This window comes from Chinchilla lanigera, unplaced genomic scaffold (assembly GCF_000276665.1).
Source record: "Chinchilla lanigera isolate Chin_1 unplaced genomic scaffold, ChiLan1.0 scaffold00005, whole genome shotgun sequence".
NCBI lineage: Eukaryota > Metazoa > Chordata > Mammalia > Rodentia > Chinchillidae > Chinchilla > Chinchilla lanigera.
Window position 1 is genome coordinate 38197557 of NW_004955406.1, and position 11787 is coordinate 38209343.

The window sequence follows — 11787 nt, forward strand, 5'->3', positions numbered from 1 at the left end:
ACCAAAAAAAAAAAAAAAAAAAAAGAAAAATTGTGTTTTCTTTCTTTTTTTTTTATATTTGTATTTTCTTTCATAAAACTTGAGCCTAGGGGGCTGAGGGTGTTGCTCAGAGTGAAGGGCTGGCCTGAAAGGGCCCTGGGCTTGATCCCTGGCACCACACACACAAAAAGAAAAGAACAAATTCAAGCCCAGATGGCTGCCTGCCAGGCATTGGGCCTGAGACACCCAGGTCGTTGAGTTTAATCTTCACAACAATCCTTCAAGGTAAGTATTCTCATCCCTGATTTGCAGTGAGGTCAGGAACCTGCCCAGGTCTCACGGCTGAGTGGTGACAAGCCGAGATTTGCTAGCATGACACGAGGATGGCCCGATACTCAGAATTCTCCAAATTCCATCCTCTTACCACAGTACTACTACGTGTCGTCAGGAAAGGTCTGACTTTATGCTATTCATAACTTAGCCAGGAGGAGCGCTGACTCAGTCGCCCGCGGCAGGCACTCCAGGGATCCCGGGTTTCGGGGGCAGTGGGCAGTGGGCAGCAGGCAGCAGAGGTCTGAGTTTCGAGTTTCGGTCGCCGCTGCGGTCTGTTTGCCTACCAGACTGCATTGTGCAGAGACCTGACCCAGAACGGTTCCCTGCGCCTCTCCTCCAGGGTGGAGCTCTTCCCAGGAAAGCAGGCCCACTCCCATGATGTCACACCGCTGGGCAGGGCTTCCAGGGATCGGTGACACCCAGCTGACGTCAGCGAGGCAGAGGGGCTGCAGCCCCCGCCCTCAGGAAGCACTGGGCTTGACCTCATCCTAGGAGTGACTGCAGAGCCAGAGTGCTCTCCAGCCTCTGCCAGTAGGTGGTGGATCCACCGAGCAGGGAAAGCCCGCTGGAAGTCCAGGTCCCCGCTTCAGGATTTGAACCCACAGCTAGTTCAGGAGCCCGGCAACCACTAACTTGCTGTGCCTCTCTCTAGATAAGTCACTTGTCCTCTCCGGGCAATAAAACAAGGAGGTTGGAGGAGTGATTTCCAAATGATCATTTCGGGAGCCACACGGAGGGGCGTTCGGGGCTTTAGTCAGCCCCACAGTGGCCCTGACCTGTCCCCTCTCTCCTCCACTCCCCAGCCTGGTGCTCAGCACAAGGATGTGACTCACCCGCTCCCTCCCGGCAGCCGGTTTCAGCCTCCCCCGCCCCCGCCCTGGCCCCGAGCCCTCCCTTGGTGTTTACTCCAGAGAGCAGCAGGTGCATTCAGTCACCTGGTCACCGCCACCTCGTGGGGGGTTCTGGGCCTGCGCCTGGGAGGAGGACTCTGAGCTACCTGGTGAGGTGAAGGGTTGGGGGGCCCTGTCGTCCTGCCCAGCCGCTCAGCCCTCAGCTGTCTGCGCCCAACCTCCTGCCCAGCTTCTGGCCTCTCGTGGTCACCAGTGGCCTTCTCCGTCCTCACATCTACCTGTGGAGAGACGCGGTTCCACCCACAGCCGGAGGCCACCACCAGCGCTCAGCCAGCCCCGGAGGGCGAGGTCACGCTGGAGGTGGCAGGGCCTTCAGAGCTGCTTCTCACCCTGAGGTGTGGCGGCAGGCTGGGGCCCCAAGCCCGGATCTGAGGCGGGGTGAGGGCTGGATGAGAGAAGGGGGTTGGGAGACCAGTGGCCCTGTGTTGGGGCTCAGATCATGTACCCAAAGTGTGGTGTGTTGGTCCGATCTGTAGTCCGAACTGAAGAGGCCTGGAAGGGCTCCCAAGCGAGGCCTCTGACCCTTTCTGCCTGCTGTCTCCCGCCTTGACTTTCTCCCCCAAAGTGAGTCTATGTTGTCTCTAATGTTTTTTTAATTGTTTTCTTATTCTCTGTTATGGTTTGATCAACCTTCCATTCTTACATCTGGTAATCTGAGCAACTTTGTTGAGGAGAACAATATGTAATATATTTACAATTTTTTTTTTTTTTTTTTTTCCAGCCAGGCATCAAACTCATGACCTCAGGCTTGCCAGGCAAGCGCTTAAGCCACTGAGCTATACCCCAGGCCCAAAAGCATACTTACAATTTTTTTTTAAAAATAAACTCCCTCCCCCGCCTCCCCCCACCCCACCAGGAATCAAACTCACGACTTTGCGCTTGCCAGGCAGGCGCTGTGCCGCTGAGCTAAATTCCCAGCCCCAACAATATGTAATATAACAATCACTGTTAATTCCTATCATTTGGTTTTTTATTTTATTTATTTATTTATTTATTTTTGAGACAGGGTCTCACTATGCAGTTCAGGCTGGCCTTCAGCTCACTTTATAGCCCAGGATGGCCTTGAACTCACAGCGATGACTCCTGCCTCAGCCTCTCTAGTGCTGGGATTACAGGCATGTGCCACCATGCCTGGCTATCATTTGGTTTGCTTTAGTTTAGTTTGTTTTTTTGTTTGTTTGTTTGTTTGGTTGGTTGGTTGGTTTTTCTGGGGGGTGTTTTTGGTACTGGGAATCGAACTCAAGACCTTATGCTTGCCTGGCAGGCACTTGTGCCTCTGAGCTGTATCCCCAGCCCTATCATTTGAAACCCCATATCATTTTTAATGCTCTTGCTTTGTTTTGTTTGTGTTTTGCTATTGTTCTTTCTTCTACTATTTTCTTTAAAATAATAAAAAAAAAAGCAGGACTCTTAGCCTGGCATGGTGGTACACACCTATAATCCCAGCACTCAGAAGGCTGAGGCAGGAGGATCACTGCAAGTTTGAGACCAACCTGGGCTACAAAGTGAGCTCAAGGCCAGCTTGAACTGCATAAGAGACCCTGTCTCAAAAAGACAAATAAAAAAAAAAAGACAGGACTCCACTTCCTCAAGGCGGGTTATAGAAGCTAGAACTTCTCCTTTCTGCTTTGAAGACCCTCATTTCAAGGGATCCTGCCTCACGGCTGAGAGAAAGGAAGGCCACACAAAGAGGCCAAGAGGAATCTGAACAGACAGGCCTTACTGGGTTCCCTCAGTCTGTTAGCATTAGATCATACCCTTTGTCCAATAACATTTTTACACAGTTGTCCATTCTTCATGGAACCTAAGCAAAAAACCAGACAGTTTTCCTTGGGTCTTCTGGTCTTCTTTATTCCTAATCTCTAAATAAAGTTGTTATGCTTTGCACTTGGGAGACTGAGGCAGGAAGACTTCAAGTTGGAGGCCAGCCTGAGCTACACAGCCAGATCCTATCTCTTTTTTTTTCTTTGTCTTTTTTGAGATGGGGTCTTGCTATGCAGTTCAGGCTTGCCTTGAGCTCATTTTATAGCCCAGGCTGGTCTTGAACTCACAACAATCCTCCTGCCTCAGCCTCCCCAGTGCTAGGATTACAGGCATGTGCCACCACACCCAGCCTCAGACCCTATCTCAAAAAAAAAAAAAAAAAAAATTGTGTTGTCCTCCTCAGCCTGTCTTGTTAGAGGAGTGTTAGCTGTGACCCGTATGATAGGTGAGGACAGGTGTCACACCTTTTCACACCTGCGCCTACATCTGATTCAACCTGGGATGGAGAATAGTGGCTGGGGGAGGGGAGGCTCTGGGGAAGACTGAGGGGGTTGGTGAAGGGCTCTGGGTTGCAGATCTGGACTCTGAGTTCTGGCTTCGCCACCGCCTCCTTGTGCCCTGCAAGTCCACTGGCACCGCCTGGTGCCTCCACGCTCATTTGTGCGAGGCAGGAGCTCAGATGGGTAAGTCAAGGCTCCCAATAAGCCTGGCGTTCAGTGGTTGCCAGGCAGGCTTCATCAGCCGGCACCTAGCCTTCCCTTCCCCCACCCGTTCTGCATCTGCTCCGGGAAAGAAGGGACCATCCTGGGTCATGGAAGGAGAGAAAGCGTAGGGCTGGCAAACCTGTGTGAGGTGGCCCAGAACTGCAAGGAGCTCCCCCCAGTTACCCCAAGGCCCCGGCCCTGCCCAGGCCCAGCCCTAGGCTCCAGGCCCCAGAACAGACAACAAAGGCAGGCAGGTGGAAAATTCCCTCTGGCGCTCTGCCCAGGCAGCCTGGACGGCATCTGTGACGGACCCAGCGAGCAAGCGCCAGGAGCCCAGGTGCCGACAGGTAGCCTGGCAGTGCTTGGAGCCCACAGGCGCCTGCCCAGACCTCTGCAGCTTGGGGCTGGGGATTTAGCTCAGCAGCACAGAGCCTGCCTGGCAAGTGTGAGGTCATGAGTTCAATTCCTGGTACTGGAAAAACAAACAAACAAACAAACAAAACAGACTTCTATAGCTCAACTGTCCCCCCGCTTTGCCCAGACACAGAACTGTATCCTGCTCAGGTGGACAGACAGGGAGGAGGATAGGGACCAAAGTCTGGGAGAGGCTCAGAAGCCTCAACCCTGGGCGAAGATCAGCGTGGATCTCCTCCAGTACCCAGGCTGAGTGGACCGGAGGATGCTACCAGAGGGCGGGGCACAGTGGTTTCGGGGGACAGGCAGAAAGAGAGTTCTGCCTGTGTCCTCTGGCCTCCAGTTATTCGCCTGTCTCCACCAGTGACCTTGGCAGCGGCCCCGCCCCTGGGTCCGCTGTGCTCCTCACAAGCCAGGCGCGGTGCCATCTCTCCCTCCTTGAAGGGCACGCAGCTCCACACTGAGGCCCAGGCAAAGTGAGCAGCTGTGTGCACACAGGGGATGTGAGTGTGGGAGGCAGAACCTTTCCCTTGACCTGCGTGGCCAGGGATCCCTGGGTCTGAAAAGCCAGGGCAGGATGCCTCCCACAAGCCTTTTCCCTGCCCTCTGCTGAACTCTCTGGGAAGACCCCCAAGTTACCTGCCCATCTGCCTGGAGAACTTTCCTGGAAGTAGTTTCTAGAATGTTTATCCTCAAACATTTTGATGTTGCCAGTCAGTTAGGGCAGCTCTTCTGGAACTGAGGAAACCCTTTACTGGCTTTTCCAGGTCACAGCCAGCTAGCCCCCCATCACCCTCCTAGGGGTGCCTCCATCAGTCCCTGGAGGGCCAAGGAGTCCGGGTGTGGTGAGGTCAAAGGGCACCCACAGCCTGCTGGGAAAGCTACCCAAAGGGCACGTCCCACTGACCCGGAGTCAGCAGCCCACGAGCGTCATCATCCGTACAGGGAACATTGTCCGTCTGGGCTGGCAGGAGAAGGCCCTAAAGATAAGGCAGGCCATGACCCCGACTCCATGACAGCCAATTAGCTCCGCTTCAGGAACCCAACCGCTGTGACTCACTGGCAGCCAATCCTGAGGCTGAGGCCCAGGGACCTTTTCCAGCCAGACACACCTGTAACCTGCTAGCCATCTGTTGGACCACACCCAGCCCCAGCCATGCTGGAAGTGGAAGTCTCTTTGTGCAGCTGCTCTGCGGCGCTAACATGGAGGCAGACGCAGGACACACCGAGCTCGGAGCTGGCCCCAAAGCGTAAATACACCTCTGCCCAGGGGCAAGCCTGCCCACCCCAGCCCCGCTCCTTCCGCCTCTGCCACAGTCCCCGCCATCCATCATTCTCCTTGCTCTCCTGGCTCCAAAACTGACAAAAGTGACAAGGCCCAGGATACTGCAATAGATCTGTGTCCAGCAGCAGCTTTCTGGGGTACGTAGGGCCAGGAGTGATCCAAAAACTTTCCCTCTAATATCCCTTCATCCTCCAAAAGAACGCATAAGACAGAAACAGAAACAAAAAAGAGCAAATAAAGGGCTGGGGGTATAGCTCAGTGGCACAAGCACCTACCTGGCAAGCTCAAGGTCCTGAGTTCAATTCCAGTTACCAAAAAAAAAAAAAAAAAGAGTCAGAAAAACAAGCAAATAATTGGCCATGGCAGTGCACACCTGTGATCCCAGCACACTGTAGGTGTGAGGCCAGTCTGGGCAATTTGGCAATTTAGCCAAATCCTGTCTCAAAGTGTAAAATTAAAAAAGGGTTGGAGATGTAGCTTACTGTGAAGGCTCTGGGTTCAATCCCCAGTCCCACAAAAAACAGAACAAAACAAATGCACACACAAAAACGAACAAATGATGTTAAGTGGGCATTACTCACAGAACACCCTCCAGGAATGCTGGGTTTGAGGGAATTGAGAGGGAATTGAGGGAATTAGCAAATCTGCAGTGGTATGAGTTAAATAAACCTTTCCCTCTTTAAAAAAACAAATCTGAGGGGCTGGGGATTTAGCTCAGCGGTACAGCGCCTGCCTGGCAAGCGCAAGGTCGTGAGTTCGATTCCCGGTACCAGAAAAAAAAACAAAATAAAGAATAAAAAATAAAAAAAAACCTGTGGTGGTGTGTGCCTGTAATCCCAGCATTCAGCAATCCCAATGTGAGTTAAATAAATGTTTCCCCATTTTTTTTTTCTGGTCTTTTTTTTTTTTGAGACAGGATCTCACTATGCAGTTCAGGCTGGCCTTGAGCTCATTTTGTAGCCCAGGCTGGTCTTGAACTTGCAATGATCCTCCTGTCTCAGCCTCTGAGTGCTGGGATTACAGGTGTGTGCCACCATGCCCGATAAACTTTCCCTCTTTTAAAAAAAAAAAAAATCTGTGGTGGCACACGCCTGTAATCCCAGCACTCAGAGGCTGAGGCAGGAGGATTGCCATGAGTTCAGCACCAGACTGGGTTACATCATGAGACTGTTTCAAAAAACAGCAACAACAACAATAACGACAAAAGCCGTCTTATATGGGTGGGGCCCCAGGCCAGAGAGAGGGGTTCCCCATCCAGAGGACAGTGTGGTGCTTACTGCTGCTGGCAGGAGCCAGCTCAGATGCTGGCCCATCGCTGTGCCCAGAGGACTACCTGGGCAGGGCCCCCAGCGGGCTGTGGAGTCCAGCACGCCCAGTGGAAGGGCTGGGAAGGGGCAATGTGTTGGTATTGCCCCCAAGCTTCAAGCTAAGCCTTGCCCAAGTGCCAGCAGAGTTGAGCCGGCGATGCTGTTGCTGAGAGGTGCTGAGGTCCCCGGCTGTGCTAGGGGTGTGGGCATGACCCTGACGGGGCCGGGGAGACCCACACACACAGTCAAGATGCGCACTCCAGATGCAGGGTGCTCACGCTACCCAAGACGGAGCCACAAGGCTTAGCCTTGACAGAGCTGCCATGGTCCTGCTAAGAACAATGCCAGTCATGCAGCATGCCAGGTGTGGGGCACCCGGGAATCTGAGGCAGGGGGATTGCCATGAGTTCGAGGCCAGCCTGAACTGCACGGTGACACACTGTCTCACAAAAACCCTCATGTGTGTGAAGCACGTACTTCAGGTCAGACACTGCGGGGCACTGGGGAGCCTGGGATGCGCGCGGCCGGGATCCCTGTATGTAGTCTGTTCTCCTGCGAGCACTTCCACTAGCTTTAGCAGAGGATCCTCTCAGCCCCCACGGCCACAGGCCCAAGTCCAGGCAAAACAAGAGAATCTGCAGGTGAATCCTGCAGATGCACAGCACTTCTGTTCTGGTTTAGACAGGAGAGGAGAAGAGCGCTTTCCTAGGTGGGTGAGGCTCCGGTTCCCTGCCCCAAGCTGGACCTGCTGGGATGGGCAGGTGGTGGGGTGGGGGCAGAGTGCTGCAGGCGAGGTGTCTGTGTCTATCTTTAGCCTCCTTTGCATGCAGGGAATTTCTCCCATCTTTCCCACGAGGAGGTGTGGCCGGGACCTTTGTCTGCCTCCCTCTGAAGCATTCTCTATCTCTGCTCCACCCCTACCTGGGCCGGTGGCTTAGGGGAGAGTAGGATGAACTCTTGGGTGGATCCCATCTCTGGTGCCTTGGTATCGGGAACACTGGTACACGGTCCCTCAGCAATCTGAGGCAGAGCACGTTGCCAGGCTGGGGGACGGTGGATGCTGAGGACTCCAGCATGGAGACTCTAGAGGGTCCGCACCCTGAGCCAAGGTCCAGAGCATTGGAGCAGTGGGGACAAGGCATAATCCCACAACGGCTGCGGCAGGGGGAGGGGAGGAGGGAGCTGATCTTTATTACGAGCAAACTTTGGTCAGGAGGTGTCCCGTAACTCACGTACTTTAATGTCGAGGATAATGCGGAAGGTGCGAGTTAGTGTCTTCATCTATAGGATAAAGAAAAATGAGGGTGGGAGGGGTCGGGTGACGGACTGCACAGCTTGGAAGGGAGGGAAGTGGGTTTGTGCGACTCCAACTGCAGGCCGTGTCCAGCACACGCCACCAGCTCTGGGGGAGTGGAGGAAGGTGCCACCCTGCGGCTGGGGAGACGTGGGCGTGGAAGCTCGCCCGGCCTTTCCTCGGTTTCCCGCAGACCTGGAGGATGCTGGCCAAGTCCTCCTTGGCTCTGTGAAGGTTTCTTTTGTGCTGAGCGCTGGGGTTGGGGCTCAAGCTGGGACATCAGCGCAAGAAGGCGAACAGCCCTTCTGCCCTGTGGCTGTGAGGTGTTAAGGAGGGAGGAGGGTGTGGGTGCTGTCACCTGAGGGCTGGGGCCTAGGGCAGGGGCGAGGTGGCATCAGCAGGCACCGCTTGCTCCCCAGGTATTCAAGCCAGCCAGGCCTCCCCACTAGCTCCAGGCTCCAGAACCAGGACCTCAGCTGCGCCCGGGGATGCACTGGCCCAGGTGTCTGCAGGAGCGGTTCCCAGTGCCTGAGTGCCCGGGCAAGATCCGGCCTCACCCCACCAGCCTGGCTCAGCCTCGGGCCTCCACCCAGCCAGCTTTTCTCCTTGCACCGACTCATTTCCTGCCTGGGGCTTGGGCTTCACCTCCTTTCTGCCAAACTGTCTCCTTCACTTCCACAGGCTCTGCCCCAGGAGAAATTCCTTCTAGGAAGCCTTCATTGACGCCCCAGCCCAGTTGATTGCCTTCAAGGGCTCCATTCCCGGACCACCCCTGTACCTCACCACCTATGGCAGTGGCCAGGCTGCTCGAGCACCTGGAGCACCTGGCTCCTGTGTGTCCGGCTCTTCCAGGGGACAGAACCACTGTCAGTGTGTGTTTTCTCTGAGACACATCCCTAGGAAAGGAGCAATCCGAGCATTTAAGGAGCGTTTAAGAATTAATGCTTTAAGGCTGGGCGTGGTGTTGCATGCCTGTAATCACAGCACTCGGGAGGCTGAGGCAGGAGGATCTTTGTGAGTTCCAGACCAGCCTGGGCTACAAAGTGAGCTCAAGGCCAGCCTGAACTGCATAGGGAGGCCCGGTCTCAAAAAGACAAAAAAAAAAGCTTTATTCTAAAAAACTTATTTGTTTTCTTTTTTTTTTGAGACAGGGTCTCACTGTGTAGGCCAAGCTGGCCTTGAATTCAAAGTAAGAGCTTCTTGCCTCAGACTCCTATGTGCTGGGCTCATGGGCATGCCAACATACCCTCTGCTGCTTTTTTTTTTCCCCTAGTGTACCAGGGACTGAACCCAGGGTTTTGTACTAAACTACATCCCCAGTCCTTTTTTAAATTTTTATTTTAAGATAGGATCTTGCTAAGTTGTAAAATTGCATAGACAGGGCTCAAACTTGGGATCTTCCTGCCTCAACCTCCCAGAGTGCTGACATTACAGGCATGCACCACCATGCCCAGCTAAGCACAAATGCTTCTGAGCATCAGTTGCATGCCTCCCACGTAGTACGCATTCAGTGAACATTTGTTCAGCAAATATGTGGCTTACTCCCTTCCTGTAGTGTGTATGTTTCTCATCTAAGGTTGGGATTTTATTCTGATGGGGCAGCCAGTTGGGTCCTAAAAGGCCAGGCCACTCTGGATTGCAAGAATAATTGAAGAAAAATCCTAATCTACAGGGAAGGTTTTCGGGGGCTGTGGGTGGAAAGATGGGGACTTGCCATATTGCCCAGGCAGCTGGTCTTAACTGAACTTGAGTGATCTTCCCACTTCAGCTTCCCTGGTAGCTGAGACTCCCTGGCCACTAGGCAGAAGAGGACCTCTTGGGCCAGACGTGGTGGTGGTGTGCACCTGTAATCCCAGCATGCAGGAGGCTGAAGCAGGAGGATTGCTGTGAGTTTGAGGCCAGCCTGGGCTACATGGTTCAAACAAGTTTTGAATTGCATAGCAAGACCCTGTCTCAAAAGAAAGAAAGAAAGAAAAAGAAAGAAAGAAAGAAGAGAGAAAAAGAAAAGAGTCCCTCTCCCAGTCCCTCTCCCATAGCTTGGACTAGAGAGAGGGAATTGGAGACGCAAGCGTGGAGCGCTGCATTCCAAGAAGTCACAGAGTTCACAGGAGGCATGGCGCACCCCGGGGCGGGAGTAGGAGACAATTGGGAGCCTTGCCCGCCGCACGCATCTTGAGCTCCCCGCATCCAGGAAACCACAGGCTTTCTCTCTTCCTCCCCCACTGAAGAAATTCTGACCTCATGTCCCACAAAGGATGGGGTGAGCGGTCCAATGCTTCTGCTTACCATTTACATGTTTTTTTTTTGTTTTTTTTTTTTTACGTGTTCTTTTAGTAGACACACACACACCCACTGAATGCCCATGATGCAGCTCTAAGATGTGGGACCTGCTCAGGGGAAATCGAGTCTGAGCCCAGGATGCCCCGGCCCCAGCCCCGGCCCCAGCCCCTCCTGCAGCCCCCACACCCTAGGCAGGGGGACTTTTCCGTTTGAATGCAATAGGAACACTTTATATGATAGTTCTGACTCCAGGCTGCATCAGAGTCCCCTAGAGGACTTGCTAAATAAAACTAATTGCACCGGGCATAGTGCTGCACACTCTAATCCCAGCATTCTGCGAGGCTGAAGCAGGAAAATTCCAAGTTTTAGCACAGCCTGGGCAATTTAATAACTTAGCAAGATACTTTCTCAAAATAAAAAAAAAAAAAAAAAGGGCTGGGGAAGGCCCTGGCTTCAATCTCCATCCTGAAAACAATTACAACAGACATTGATTGCTGGTTCCACTCCTAGTTTCTAATTTAGCAGATCCAGGATGAGAAAATGTATTGCAAACAGATTTCTATTATCAGAGGCCCTATCTACCTAAATCATCTATCTATCTATCTATCTATCTATCTATCTATCTATCTATCTTTTTTTACCCAGAAGTAAGGACAGAGAGGTTTAACTCTTTTATTTTTTGTTTTGGTATTTTTTATTGTTGTTTTTGAGACAAGGTCTTGCTCTGCAGTGCAAGCTGGCCTTGAACTCACTATGTAGCCCAAGCTGGCCTTGAACTTGCAGCAATCCTCCTGCCTCAGCCTCCTGTGTGCTGGCACTACACGATCCAAGCCACCACTCCCGGCTGGAGTTTTAACATTTTCGATGGTTGCTTTCTTCACTGGAGTGTCACTGTGTGAGGACAGAGGTTATGCTGGGACCGTTGTCAGTCCGTTTGTATCTAGGACAATGCCCAGCTCATAGTAGGTCCTCAGCAAATCTTTGTAAAATGATCACTGACATCACAGGACCCCTTAGCTGCCGTGTTGGGGCCAGGTCCCAGGTCCCTGACCTTTAAAGTGGCCTTCCCTGCTAGTGGTCCCTGGCCTGTCCTCTGGAGCAGGATCCCGGGGTCCCTTGTGCCCAGCAGCCCAGAGCCACAGCAGCGTCAGGGTTCAGGCTGTCTACACCTCTCCCAGTCCTATGCAGTACCTGCTGCATGCCACATAGGGGTCCCTGGGGACCGGAAACTGGCCCGGAACAGCCCTTCCTTGTCTTTGGCTCCTTCTCTTGTCCCTGAGCGTCAGTTTCCAAATCTGTGACATGAAGATAAGAGATGCTGCTCTACCCCACCGGGCGGCCGTGAGGCTCGCGTGAGCAAGTCCCAGCCATCGGGCAATGTTTGCACCATGCTTGCTTTCTGCCAGACACTGCTCTAGGAATGGGTACAGATGAGCTCACAGGGCTACCCAAGGGCAGAGCCAGGGTCAGGCATGGGGGCACACACCTGCAATCCCAGCACTCTTTTTTTTTTTTT